Source organism: Garra rufa, unplaced genomic scaffold, assembly GCF_049309525.1.
Source record: "Garra rufa unplaced genomic scaffold, GarRuf1.0 hap1_unplaced_087, whole genome shotgun sequence".
Taxonomy (NCBI): Eukaryota; Metazoa; Chordata; class Actinopteri; order Cypriniformes; family Cyprinidae; genus Garra; species Garra rufa.
In genome coordinates, this window is record NW_027394362.1 from 1 (window position 1) to 12,500 (window position 12,500).

The 12,500-nt window shown below is 32.9% G+C and overlaps 3 non-coding genes across 3 annotated transcripts; all 3 read left to right on the plus strand.

Moving 5' to 3' along the window:
- Positions 1-11,153: 11,153 nt before the first annotated feature.
- On the plus strand, positions 11,154-11,272 carry LOC141316434 (5S ribosomal RNA). Its single transcript, XR_012351366.1, has one exon. It is a non-coding gene; the product is annotated as a 5S ribosomal RNA (ribosomal RNA).
- Positions 11,273-12,073: 801 nt separating this feature from the next.
- LOC141316452 (5S ribosomal RNA) lies at positions 12,074-12,192 on the plus strand. The gene has a single exon (XR_012351383.1). It is a non-coding gene; the product is annotated as a 5S ribosomal RNA (ribosomal RNA).
- Positions 12,193-12,276: 84 nt separating this feature from the next.
- On the plus strand, positions 12,277-12,395 carry LOC141316461 (5S ribosomal RNA). The gene has a single exon (XR_012351392.1). It is a non-coding gene; the product is annotated as a 5S ribosomal RNA (ribosomal RNA).
- The last annotated feature ends 105 nt before the right edge of the window (positions 12,396-12,500 follow it).

Genomic DNA, 12,500 nt, shown 5'->3' on the forward strand with positions numbered 1-12,500 from the left:
GTTCACTTATGTTTGTCGTGGCCACACAAATGAATTCGTAGGAACGTCATATTACTTTTTGTCATTGCCACGAGATATTAATTCCTGGGAATGTCATATTATGTCGTGGCCACAAGATTATTTTGTCGAGGTAACGACATCCTTATGTTTAATGCATAAACAAACCTGCGTAACCATAACCCAGGATTGTCAGAGATAGGTTTATTAATATTTTTTATTTTGAGTTAAGAAATGTTTTTATTAATTGTTATAGAAATTAATGCAATATTAAGTTATATATTAACAATAGGCAATGCTGTATGCGAATGTCTGTGCGCGATGTAGACAGCATTCAAAAGTTTATCAAGAATTTATTACATATAAGTACTTCAAATTAAATAGCCCTGCAAGAAACATTTTATGCATCCTTAAGTCTTATCCATTAATTGATCCTTTTTTCTGTAATAAATGTATTATTCGTTTATATTCAGTATGTCCCCCTTAATTTCGATCTCTTAACATTCCGAATCTAAATGATAAATGCTGACATGCCATGAAAGCTTTGATTATACTATATGGCATATATTCATTTTTAGTCTAATTATAACCTATATAGTGTTTCATTGTCGAGTGAATCATTCACGTTCCATTTGTAAATCGTATGGTCACACACGGGCATTAATACAATCATAAAGTCAAAACTTTATTGGCATAATTGTAGTTCACAATATTTGCTAAATATATGCCAAATAGCATATATAAAGTTATTAAGGTTAAGCGATTCACAATAAAGAAAAAAGTAGATAGCTCTAAATCACTTATTATTTATTCTTATTATAGGTTATTATTATTTCAATACCTGGTTAGGGCTATTTATTTTTAACGCCTGACAATTATGCCAATTTCGTTTTGACTTTTTGATTGTATTTATCCCCGTGTGTGACGATACATGATGTTTTCATTTACAAATGAAACTACGTGAATGATTCATTTCTCAGTAAAACAGTTTAATATTTATATAGTCTAGTCTGTTAATTAGACTAAACAAAATAAAATATGTTCAATTCATATTTTATATGTTCAATTCTTTAGTTAAGAGAAGGAATGTAGGCCTATTTTACTGTGTGACGATAAATTATTTCCAAATGAAACTACGTGAATGATTCACTCTTCAGTTATTTGTCTATTAGTTAGACTTAATAAAATACAATATATGTTAAATTTAACCTTTAAACTGCATTCCAGTAAAAACCCCAGTCATAGCACCTTTACAGTATCATTTACATTCAGAATGTTATGTAACGAGATCAAAATGAAGGAAAAATAACGAATACAAACGAATAATACAAATATAATGGGAAAAAAAGAAGGTCAGTCAATGGACAAGATTGTGGGATGCATGAAATGTTTCTTGCAGGGCTATTTAATTTGAAGTAGGCCAACATGTAATACATGTAAACACTTGTGAAAGCTGTCTACATTGCGCACAGACAGCATTAGCATATACAGCATCACCTGTATAATAATTTAATATTGTATTAATTTCTATAACAATTAATATAGGCAAACAATTTCTTAACTCAAAACGAAATATCTCAAATAATTCTGGGTTACTAATGTCACGCAGGTTGGTTTATTCATTAAACTCGTGGCCACGAGAAATGCATGTTGAGCAAAAATACATTTCACGAAAATAATATAAAGATTACAAAACAAAGAAAACAAATGGAATGAGGGATATGCTTTAAAGTTCACGTAAAAGCCAAATATTAAGCGGCATCCTTCATGTTTTCTTTAATCAGCAAATACTTAACATTTTTGAATTATATTCACCTTCTGTTTTTATGACAATAAATTTTGAATTTTTAATTCTTATTTTTTTTTTTTAGAAAAACGTCCGAACACCGGTCTCAAAAGTAGAAGCGAAAGTCTTGTTTCCACCAGCGCGGAATTTTTTTTTATTCACCGTAATTGATGGATGTCTAAAACAAAAATAAGGAGAATCCTAAAACATATATATTTCTTAAAAAAATAACATCCGAACTTCATACACAACAATACGGCAATGACTTTACAACAGGACAAATTGTTTTATTTTAATTTAATTTTTTAGCTTGTACACCAATGGATTTCTGATGTCCGGATATTTCAGACTGCATCTCCACAGCTTAATCACTTTAGTATTAAACATACGGGTCAGGAGGCGGGTCGGGTACAATATTTATTTTTTTTATTCTGCGGTCCGAGTTGCGGGTGGGTTATTTGAAAACGGTCGGGTTCGGGTTGTTTATCCACTGACCCGCGTGTCAGGTTGGACACTAATGTTTTGAAAAAAGTGGAGCGTGTGAGGAAAGCTTTCCCCTTCTCCCTGGCATGCATTTGAATGCTGAATTCGAAATGCAACTGAATGCAGTCGGAATCCGCCCCCAGCACCCCCAAAATAGTCTCCAAATGTTGATTACAACAAGGCAACAGACAGCATTCAACACCCCACCCCACCCCCACTCTGCCATTCATAAACATTTCGCTCTTTATACTGCATGCCGCTTAACTCTGATGCCTCATTAACGGCTACTTTTCAGAAAACTGAGAAAAAAAAAAAAAAAAATACACTTCCCTTTGGTTTCCCAGAACAGACTTAAGCCTAGTTCCAGGCTAAAATGATGTAAATCGGAGCTGTTTAAAGATAATAAAAAAAAAAAAAAAAAAAAAAAAAAAACTTTTACTGATCGTTGGTCGGAGATTCAACCCGCAGTTCGTGACTGGAAGCTGTTAAGAGACAGACTTAATGAACTTCTCCGAAATAGAAGAACTACTTTTCCACTTAAAAAAAAAAGAAAAAGAAAAAAAGGTGGAAAAAAATTGCATAACTCACTGGAGCACTTTTCAGAATCAGAATCAGAATCAGAATGAGCTTTATTGCCAGGTATGTTTGCACATACTAGGAATTTGTTTTTGTGACAGAGCTCCACAGTGCTACAGAATGACAGTGACAAGACGATACATATTATAAAAATAACAATATAGAGGTATACAAGACAGACAATGTGCAAAAATAGCAAAGACATTTGAATAGAAGTAAGTATGTGCTTTAAATAAATAACGGAAAAATGAATAAAGAATGTATAGTGTTGTATGTTGCACGATCAAGTGTTCATGAGATGGATTGCCTGAGGAAAGAAACTGTTTCGGTGTCTGGTCGATTTGATACTTAACAATTGTTGTATTCGTTGTCAGTCATATAGGCTAAGCTTTATTGTTTTGAAAAGTGAGCCTTCTGTTTATTTGTCTAAATTATTTTCTATATTAGGATATAATACTAGGCTATAGTATTTATGGACATTAGGCCAAATCTACATGGGTTTCTTCCCTTTCACTTCAATTAGTTTTTAAGAAAAAAGAAAAAAAAAAACTGCATGGGCAGTGCGTCATAATAATGTACGGCATCAAAATGTAAGAACAAATCTAAAGACAACAATAATAATAATAATAATAATAATAATAATAATAATAATAACAATAATAATAATAAAATTAATTATTAACACTCCTAAAAGTACAGTATAGTGCTCAGATACACTTACGGTAGGTGACCTAACCCTAGTTGTTACTTTGTTTCAACTTTTCAATTATTTCATTAATTAACTAATAAACAAATGCCTTTCCGATATGATATAAGTGAAAAGGGAGACGATTTCGAAAATGATTTCACCAAAAGGCGGATGCGAACTCGGGTCTCCCGCGTCAAAAACGATATGTTACTCGTATTATCACTTACGCCACTGAAAATGTTGCAGTCCAGCCGTCTTTTGTAATATTTGTAAATATGGAGTATATGCATTGTGTAAAAACATTAAATAAAAGGCACCAGACTACAGAAAATGGCATATACTAAAGTATTTATTTTTCTGGGGGAGGACCCACCCAGATTTATTTTGCTTCCGACGCCCATGCTTGATGATGAAGTATAGTCTACAGGATATAACAATGAAGTGCTTTTCCAATCCCGATTCCACAAGGTTTTATTCCGCATCCACCCGCTCCCGCTATATTAACTATATTATTCGCCCGCTGCCCGCTTAGAATAAATTTCTAAGCACCAAAATCGCAAAAACAAATCAAAATAATAATAGTAATAATACTAATAAATAAATTAATTAATTTTTAACTCTATAAAAACTGTAGTTTATATTTATCCTCTCCATTTCTATTCCTCTCTACTCAAATTAATTGTCAGTGTATCTAAAATTGTGTATCTTAGAAAAAGAAAAAGAGGAACTACCTCTTAAACATGCATATCTTAATTTGATGTTGCTTTAAAACGCTGAAATATATAATGTATTTTATTCTGAAGGTGAAAGTGGTCCAGTTATTTAACTGCCTGCGGCGCCGTCAGGATCACGTTTTTTCCCCTTTTAATTAAGAGGATACAGCTTACAATACTCGTTCAAGAGTAAGGGATTGCTCAAAACTATGCTATTTTACATATTTCTGTTATTTGTGTACAATCACAACGAAAAAACAGATGTGTATGCTATTTGTAAAAAAAAAAAAAAATGTAAACAAGATGCTGGTTCAAGTGCGCGTCACAGAAATTGCCTACAATTCTGCATATAGGCTTGCTACTTATTAATTTTATTTTATTTCGTTTTGTTAAATTATTATTCATTAAGAAATTTATATTTCGCATATGGGCATTTTTTTTATTTTACATACAGCTTTTTTGGGTTTTCTCTGTGCATAAGATCTGCGCGTGATGTTCTGATGTTTATGCTGCTTTTTGCTTGTGTACAATTAACCCCTCAAAACGAATTTAACTGTTATTAATGTGTCACAGCCACGTTTCAATTTAAATGTAATTTAACACAATCTGGTCGTTAATAATAACTAAACGCGTCGGTTGTCGTTTGGAAAAAAAAAACAGAAATTAACATTTCTATTTTCAATGCAGTCTAATAAAAGTTCAACAGGAAAAAAATAAAAGAAAATAATAATAAAACTGCTCCTGCTTATGAATAAATTTTTGCTTGATGATGAAGTATCTAAATAGTCTATAGGATATAACAAAGTGCTTTTCCAGTCCCGCTTCCACGAGGTTTTATTCCGCATCCACCCGCTCCGCGCTATATTAACTATATTATTCGCCCGCGGCCCGCTTAGAATAAATTTCTAAGCACCAAAATCGCAAAAATACTGTAGTTTATATTTATCCTTCCCATTTCTATCTGTCTCTACTCAAATTAATTGTCAGTGTATCTAAAATTGTGTATCTTAGAAAAAGAAAAAGACGAACTACCTCTTAAACATGCATATCTTAATTTGATGTTGCTTTAAAACGCTGAAATATATAATGTATTTTATTCTGAAGGTGAAAGTTGTCGAGTAATTTAACTGCCTGCGGCGCCGTCAGGATCACTTGATTTTTTTTCCCTTAATAAAGTGGATACAGCTTACAATACTCGTTCAAGAGTACGGCATTGCTTAAAACTATGATATTTTACATATTTCTGTTATTTGTGTACAATCACAATAAAAATTAAATAAAATTTAAAAAAAAAAACGTGTAGGCTATTTGTAAAAAAAAAATGGAAACAAGTTGCTGGTTTACGGGTGCATCACAGAAATTGCCTAAAATTCTGCATATAGGCTTGCTACTTATTAATTTGTTAAATTATTATTCATTCAGAAAAGAAAAACATATATTTCTTATGTGGGCCTATTTTATTTATTATTATATATAGGTTTATTGGGTTTTTCTCTGTGCATAAGCTCTGCGCGTGAGGTTCTGATGTTTATGCTGCTTCTTGCTTGTGTATAATTAATCCCTGAAAACGAATTTAGCGGTTTACGTCAGTTGTCGGTTGGAGAAATAAAATAACCGAAATTAACATTTCTGTTTCCGATGCAGTCTAATAAATGTTCGTCAGGAAAACAAAGAAAGAAAACAAAATAACAATACAACTGCACCTGCTTATGAATAGGCTATCTTTTTGCTATTGGTTTGAACCATAATTTCAGGAAAGAGGAATCATTGAACTATTGTACTGGTATTTGTGACCAACGCCCCCTAGAGCTGGCCATGGTGTTTGGCTACAGAATGTTGTTCCTTGCGCCACCTGGTGGATATTATATGAAGTGCAACAACGTTGTAAAAAAATCTAAAAAAGCCGCTGCGGCAGGACGCGTGCCCACGCGTGCCGAATTGCAGGCTGCCGCGTGAAAATAGACGCATTTTTAATGGCCAGATCTGTATCTAAGAGTCCGCTTTCCAAAAGAAGTGGTATCTCTGCCCTATAGTGCTAAGTTCGAGACAGCTGAAGGGGCACAATACTTCAGGATCATGCATGATAGGCAGATGAAAATCTGTAGGCTATGCATGGATCCTGGTCATATTTTCAAAGACTGTCCTAATTTGAAGTGTTATGAGTGTGAAGAGCAAGGGCATTATGCTCGTAACTGCAATGCTGTAAAGTGCCCAGACTGTAAACGTGCTTTGGTGAAGTGTGAGTGTTGGATGGAGGATGAAGGAGGAGAAGGAGAGGATAATCAATTAAAAGAGACTGAAACTTTGAGTGATGAAGGACATGTATGCAAGAAAACTCAGGACTCAAATGAAAAAGAAATAAATCAACCTGAAAGGATGGACAAGGAAGAACGTGATAACTTGATGGACAATGGGGATAATGAAGAGGAGCAACAAAAAGAAAAGGACAAAGATGGGCAAATGGGAAGTGATGAACAAACAACACTAGAGATAATGCAAACAACGACGGAGGAACAGGACAAAATGGAACAAGCACAAACGATTTTGGAAATAGAAGAGGATTTGGGAAAAGGAGACGAAGGAAACGACGAATCTAAAGACATGGGAAAGGAAAGAATGCAGAGAAGAAGATCCATTAAGGTAACCCTTAATATAAAAATGGCTAAAAAGAAAAGACAGAAGAAAAGAAAAGAATTTGATGAAAACAGATTTGGGGTATTGATGACTATGGGAGAAGAAAATGAATGATGAATATAGTAAAGAACATTTTAATTATTAGTCTTTTAAGTATTGTATCATTAAATGTTAGAGGTTTACTGAATGTGGAAAAATTTGAAAAAGTGAAAGAATTAAGTAAAAAAACAGATGTAATTTTATTGCAAGAAACAAATTGGAAAAATGAAATGATGGAAAGTTTTGAAAGAAGATGGAAAGGGAAAATGTATTACAATAATGGAGATGGACGAAAAGGAAAAGGAGTTGCAGTTTTATTTAAAAGAAATATAGGGGATAATGTTAAAATTATATATTGTGATAAAGAAGGGAAATGTATTATTGTGAGAATGGTCTGGGGAGGAGAAGATGTTATTTTATGTAATGTACATGCTCCAAATGCAGAGGCTGAAAAGAAAATATTTTTTAATAATTTAAATGATTATATAGATACATGGGAAAAGGTTATAATAATGGGAGATTTTAATACAGTTTTGAGTAGAATGGATATAGCAAAAGACATGGTTTTTAAAAGAGATGGTGGAAGGGAAGAATTGCTTAAATTAATTGATAAAAATGATCTGATAGATATATGGCGAGAACGAAATGAAGGAATAAAAGATTTTTCAAGGCAACAATTGGTAAAAGAAAAAATGAAGCAAAGTAGAATAGATTTTATGCTGATTAAAATAAATATGAAAAGAAATATTGACAAGATATATTATAAGATGACTTCTCTTAGTGATCATAGTAAGTTAATAGCTCATTTTAATGAAACCGGGGTGGAGAGGGGAAAGGGGATATGGTGTTTAAATAATGAACTTTTAAAAGATGAGAATTATAAATTGGCAGTGGAAACAATAATAAAAGATGAGAGAGGGAAAGGAATGTTTGAAGAAGATAAGAGAGTGTGGTGGGATAATATCAAATATGAAATAAAGAAGTATTCATTGAGTTATAGTAGATTGAAACAAAAGATTAAAAGAGGAGAAGAAGTTGCAGTTAGGAATTTTTTGAAAGAGGAATTACAAAAAGATAATGGTGATATAGAAAAGATTGTAATTTATGAAAACCGATTAAAAGAAATAGAAGAGGAGAAATGTAGAGGAGCTATGATAAGAAGCAGGTTAAAGAATGTGATGGAAGGAGAAAGGTGTACAAAATTCTTTTTTAATTTAGAGGAAAGTAGACAAAAGGCTGATACGATAAAGGAAGTTCTTAAAAAAGATGGGGAAAAAGTAAAAAGGACCAATGAGATTTTGCAAAGTGTAAGAGAATTTTATGCAGATTTATTTAAAAGTGAAGGGATAAAAGAAGATGAAAAGGAGTTTTTATTAAAGCAGGTTAAAACAAAAGTAGTTAAAGAAGATAAATAAATGTGTGATAGAGATTTTTTAAAGGAGGAAATAGAGACAGCAATATTACAGTTAAACAATGGGAAAAGTCCGGGAGCAGATGGCTTGACTAGTGAATTTTATAAAGTTTTTAAGGATACGTTAATTCCTATTTTAAAGGAAGTATATGAGGAAATGTATGATAGAGGGCAAGCAAGTCAATTGATGAGAGTTGGAATGGTGAAGTTAATTTTTAAAAAAAGAGGTGACTCAGCGGATTTAAAGAACTATAGACCCATATCAATGTTAAATACAGATTTTAAAATTTTAGCAAAAATGTTGGCAAATCGATTAAAGAGGGTTCTACCAGGAATAATAACAACAAATCAAGCTTATTCAGTCATAGGAAGAGAAATTACAGATACAGTAAGTAATATAAGAGATAAAATAAGTTATATGATAGAAAATAACAAAGAGGGATACATGATTAGTTTAGATTTGGAAAAGGCATTTGATAGGGTAGAACATGATTATTTATTTGAACTTTTAGAGCGTTTTGGATTTGGAAATAATTTTATAAAATGGATTAGAGTTTTATACAAAGGGGCAATCAGTTTTATAAAATGTAATGGATTTTTAACTAATGTTTTTACTATAACAAGATCAATAAGACAAGGGTGTCCTTTATCTGCATTATTATATAGCATTGTAGCTGAACCTTTGGGATTAGTGGTTGGGGAAGATGAAAATATTAAAGGAATAGGTTTTGGAGGAGCAGAAAAAGAACAAAAAATATACCAATATGCTGATGACACAACCTTAATTTTAAAGGATATAGATAGCATCGAGAGAGCAATAAATAAAATACAACATTATTGTAATGGTTCAGGAGCAAAAATAAACATAGATAAGACTGTCATGATGAGAATAGGAACAGCAAAGATTTTACCACATTATTTTAGTTTTAAAGAAGAGACAGAAAATATGAAAATTTTGGGAATCAGAATTGGAAAAGATGAAAAGAAAACTAGAGATTTAATATGGGATGAGATTTTAGGAGGAATGGAGAGAAGATTAACTTTCTGGAGACAAAGAACTTTGAAATTAAGAGGGAAGATTTTGATTGTAAATGTTCTGATGCTTTCGAAAATGTGGTATGCATTAGAGGTTACTTCATTGCCGATGTGGGCTTACAAGAGACTGAAAAAGTGTATTTTGAATTTTATATGGGAGGGAAAACCAGCAAAGATTGCTTATGATACATTGATAGGACCATGTGAGGAGGGAGGTTTAGGTTTGTTAGATCCAAATATAAGAATGAAGAGTCTAAGGGTTAAAATTATGAAAAAATTTATGAATAAAGAAAATAGACAAGAATGGAAGAATGGTTTGACATATTTTTTAAATAGGTGTGGGGGTTTTAAAATGGGAAATCACATCTTATGGATGAAATTGAAAGAAAATATGTTAAATGATATACCAGAATTGTACAAAGAAGTTTTAAGAGCATGGAAAGAATTTTTATTGACAGTAGTGTACAAACCAGAAGGGATGGAGGAGCTTTTGAATCAACCGTTATTTTTAAATTCAAATATTGTATATGAAAATAAAGAAATATATTTTAAACAATGGATTAAAGCAGGAATAAATAGAGTGAAAGATGTTTTATATGAGGTTAAAGAAGGTTTCATACCATTGCAAGGAATAGTAGATGAAATTGAAGGAATTGGAGAAGAGATGGATAAGAATATTGTAAAGCAACAATTTGACAAAATAAAAAAAGCAATTCCTAGTGAATGGATAGAAAGAATAGAAAAAAAGGAGGAAGGAGTGGGAAAGGTTGAAGTGCTTTTAAAAGAAAGTGGGAAAAAAGTGTCTATTCAATCATGTACTTTAAAAATGATTTATAATGTCTTTAGAAAAATGGTTTTTGTTAAACCAATTGCAAACGGCTTTTGGAATAGATTATTTCCAGTGATGGAATCTGAAAATATTTGGGAGAATATAAAAATAAGTTATATGGATCCAGTGATTGAGAATTTTAATTTTCTTTTAAGACATAATGTAATATATACAAAAATGAGATTATGTAAAATGGGAATTGAACAAAATGCAAAATGTGATGTATGTGAAAATGAAGATGAAGGTCTTTTACATTTGTTTTTGTTTTGTTTTAAACTGGACGATTTTGTGAGGAAACTTAAAATGTTTGTAGAGGCTTTTTTGGGAGAAAAAATAGAAAGACAGATTGAATGGAATCAAGTTTTTTTACTTGGTATAAAAGGAAAAGGGAAAGAAATGTATATAGTCAATTTCATTTTAGCTATTGCAAGGTATGCAATATGGTGTAGACGTAATGTCATGAGAGAAAAAAGTTGCAATATTAATATGTGGAGTTTTTTCAGAAGAAAATTGGAAGAACATATACAGACTTTATATAATTATTTTAGTATGAATGGACAAGTTGAAAGGTTTTATAAAATACTTATTGGAAATGATACAAGAATATTGGAATGTTTTCAAGAATATAAGATAAATTTGCCAAGGTAATTTCTGTTGTTATTAAAGAAATGTGTATGTGAAAGGCATAACTAATTATGTGAATAATGTTATGTAATCATATCTAAATGTAAATATTTTTAAGTTTTTTCAATAAAAAAAAAAAAAAAAAAAAAAAAAAAAAGAGCGCCCGATCTCGTCTGATCTCGGAAGCTAAGCAGCGTCGGGCCTGGTTAGTACTTGGATGGGAGACCGCCTGGGAATACCAGGTGCTGTAAGCTTTTGCCTTTTCTTCACTATTTATATAATATGCTGGCTTTTACGGAGGCTGATCTTTAAATAGCCCACTTTTTGGAGCAGCCCTCGCTTATGGCCATACCGCGCTGAGAGCGCCCGATCTCGTCTGATCTCGGAAGCTAAGCAGCGTCGGGCCTGGTTAGTACTTGGATGGGAAACCGCCTGGGAATACCAGGTGCTGTAAGCTTTTGCCTTTTCTTCACTATTTATATAATATGCTGGCTTTTAGAAAGACTTGTTTTACCGCTCTATTTATTACAATCATTTACATGTATTATAGAGTTTTAAGTGTTTTACATGTTTTTTAGGCCATTTTATTACTCTTAACATTTTAAGTGTATGTGTCTTTAATAAATGGATGGTTGGCCTGTCATGTGACTAGACACATGACAGGAAGCAGGAAGTACAACTGTATAAGAGAGCAGCATGACAAACAAAGGACAGTCACCAAACTGTTGGATTGAGGAGTTGCTAATTTTAGAGCTCACCTTTCCATTCACCACCTGCAAACTTTGGATTACACTTTCTGTGGATTGTATATACACTGGTGGACACTCACATTGGACTTATCAACACACTGGGGTTCTTGGACTGTTTTTAGGGTATGGACAAATGAACTGTATTCTTTTAACAGAGTTTACCTGTTTTTAGGGTATGGACAAATGAACTGTATTCTTTTAACAGAGTTTACCTAGTTTTATCGTGTTGTTTTAAAGTCTTTTATGTGAACCTTGTAAATACACCAAATCTATTTAAACCAATTTTCTTTTATGTCTCATTCTTTTAACCACTAGTCATCTCTCACAGTTAAATCTGACCCCATTTTAGTCTTGTAACTCGGCTGCTAAGGCCGATTGTTACACTTTTATGGGAGACCGCCTGGGAATACCAGGTGCTGTAAGCTTTTGCCTTTTCTTCACTATTTATATAATATGCTGGCTTTTACGGAGGCTGATCTTTAAATAGCCCACTTTTTGGAGCAGCCCTCGCTTATGGCCATACCGCGCTGAGAGCGCCCGATCTCGTCTGATCTCAGAAGCTAAGCAGCGTCGGGCCTGGTTAGTACTTGGATGGGAGACCGCCTGGGAATACCAGGTGCTGTAAGCTTTTGCCTTTTCTTCACTATTTATATAATATGCTGGCTTTTACGGAGGCTGATCTTTAAATAGCCCACTTTTTGGAGCAGCCCTCGCTTATGGCCATACCGCGCTGAGAGCGCCCGATCTCGTCTGATCTCGGAAGCTAAGCAGCGTCGGGCCTGGTTAGTACTTGGATGGGAGACCGCCTGGGAATACCAGGTGCTGTAAGCTTTTGCCTTTTCTTCACTATTTATATAATATGCTGGCTTTTAGAAAGACTTGTTTTACCGCTCTATTTATTACAATCATTTACATGTATTATAGAGTTTTAAGTGT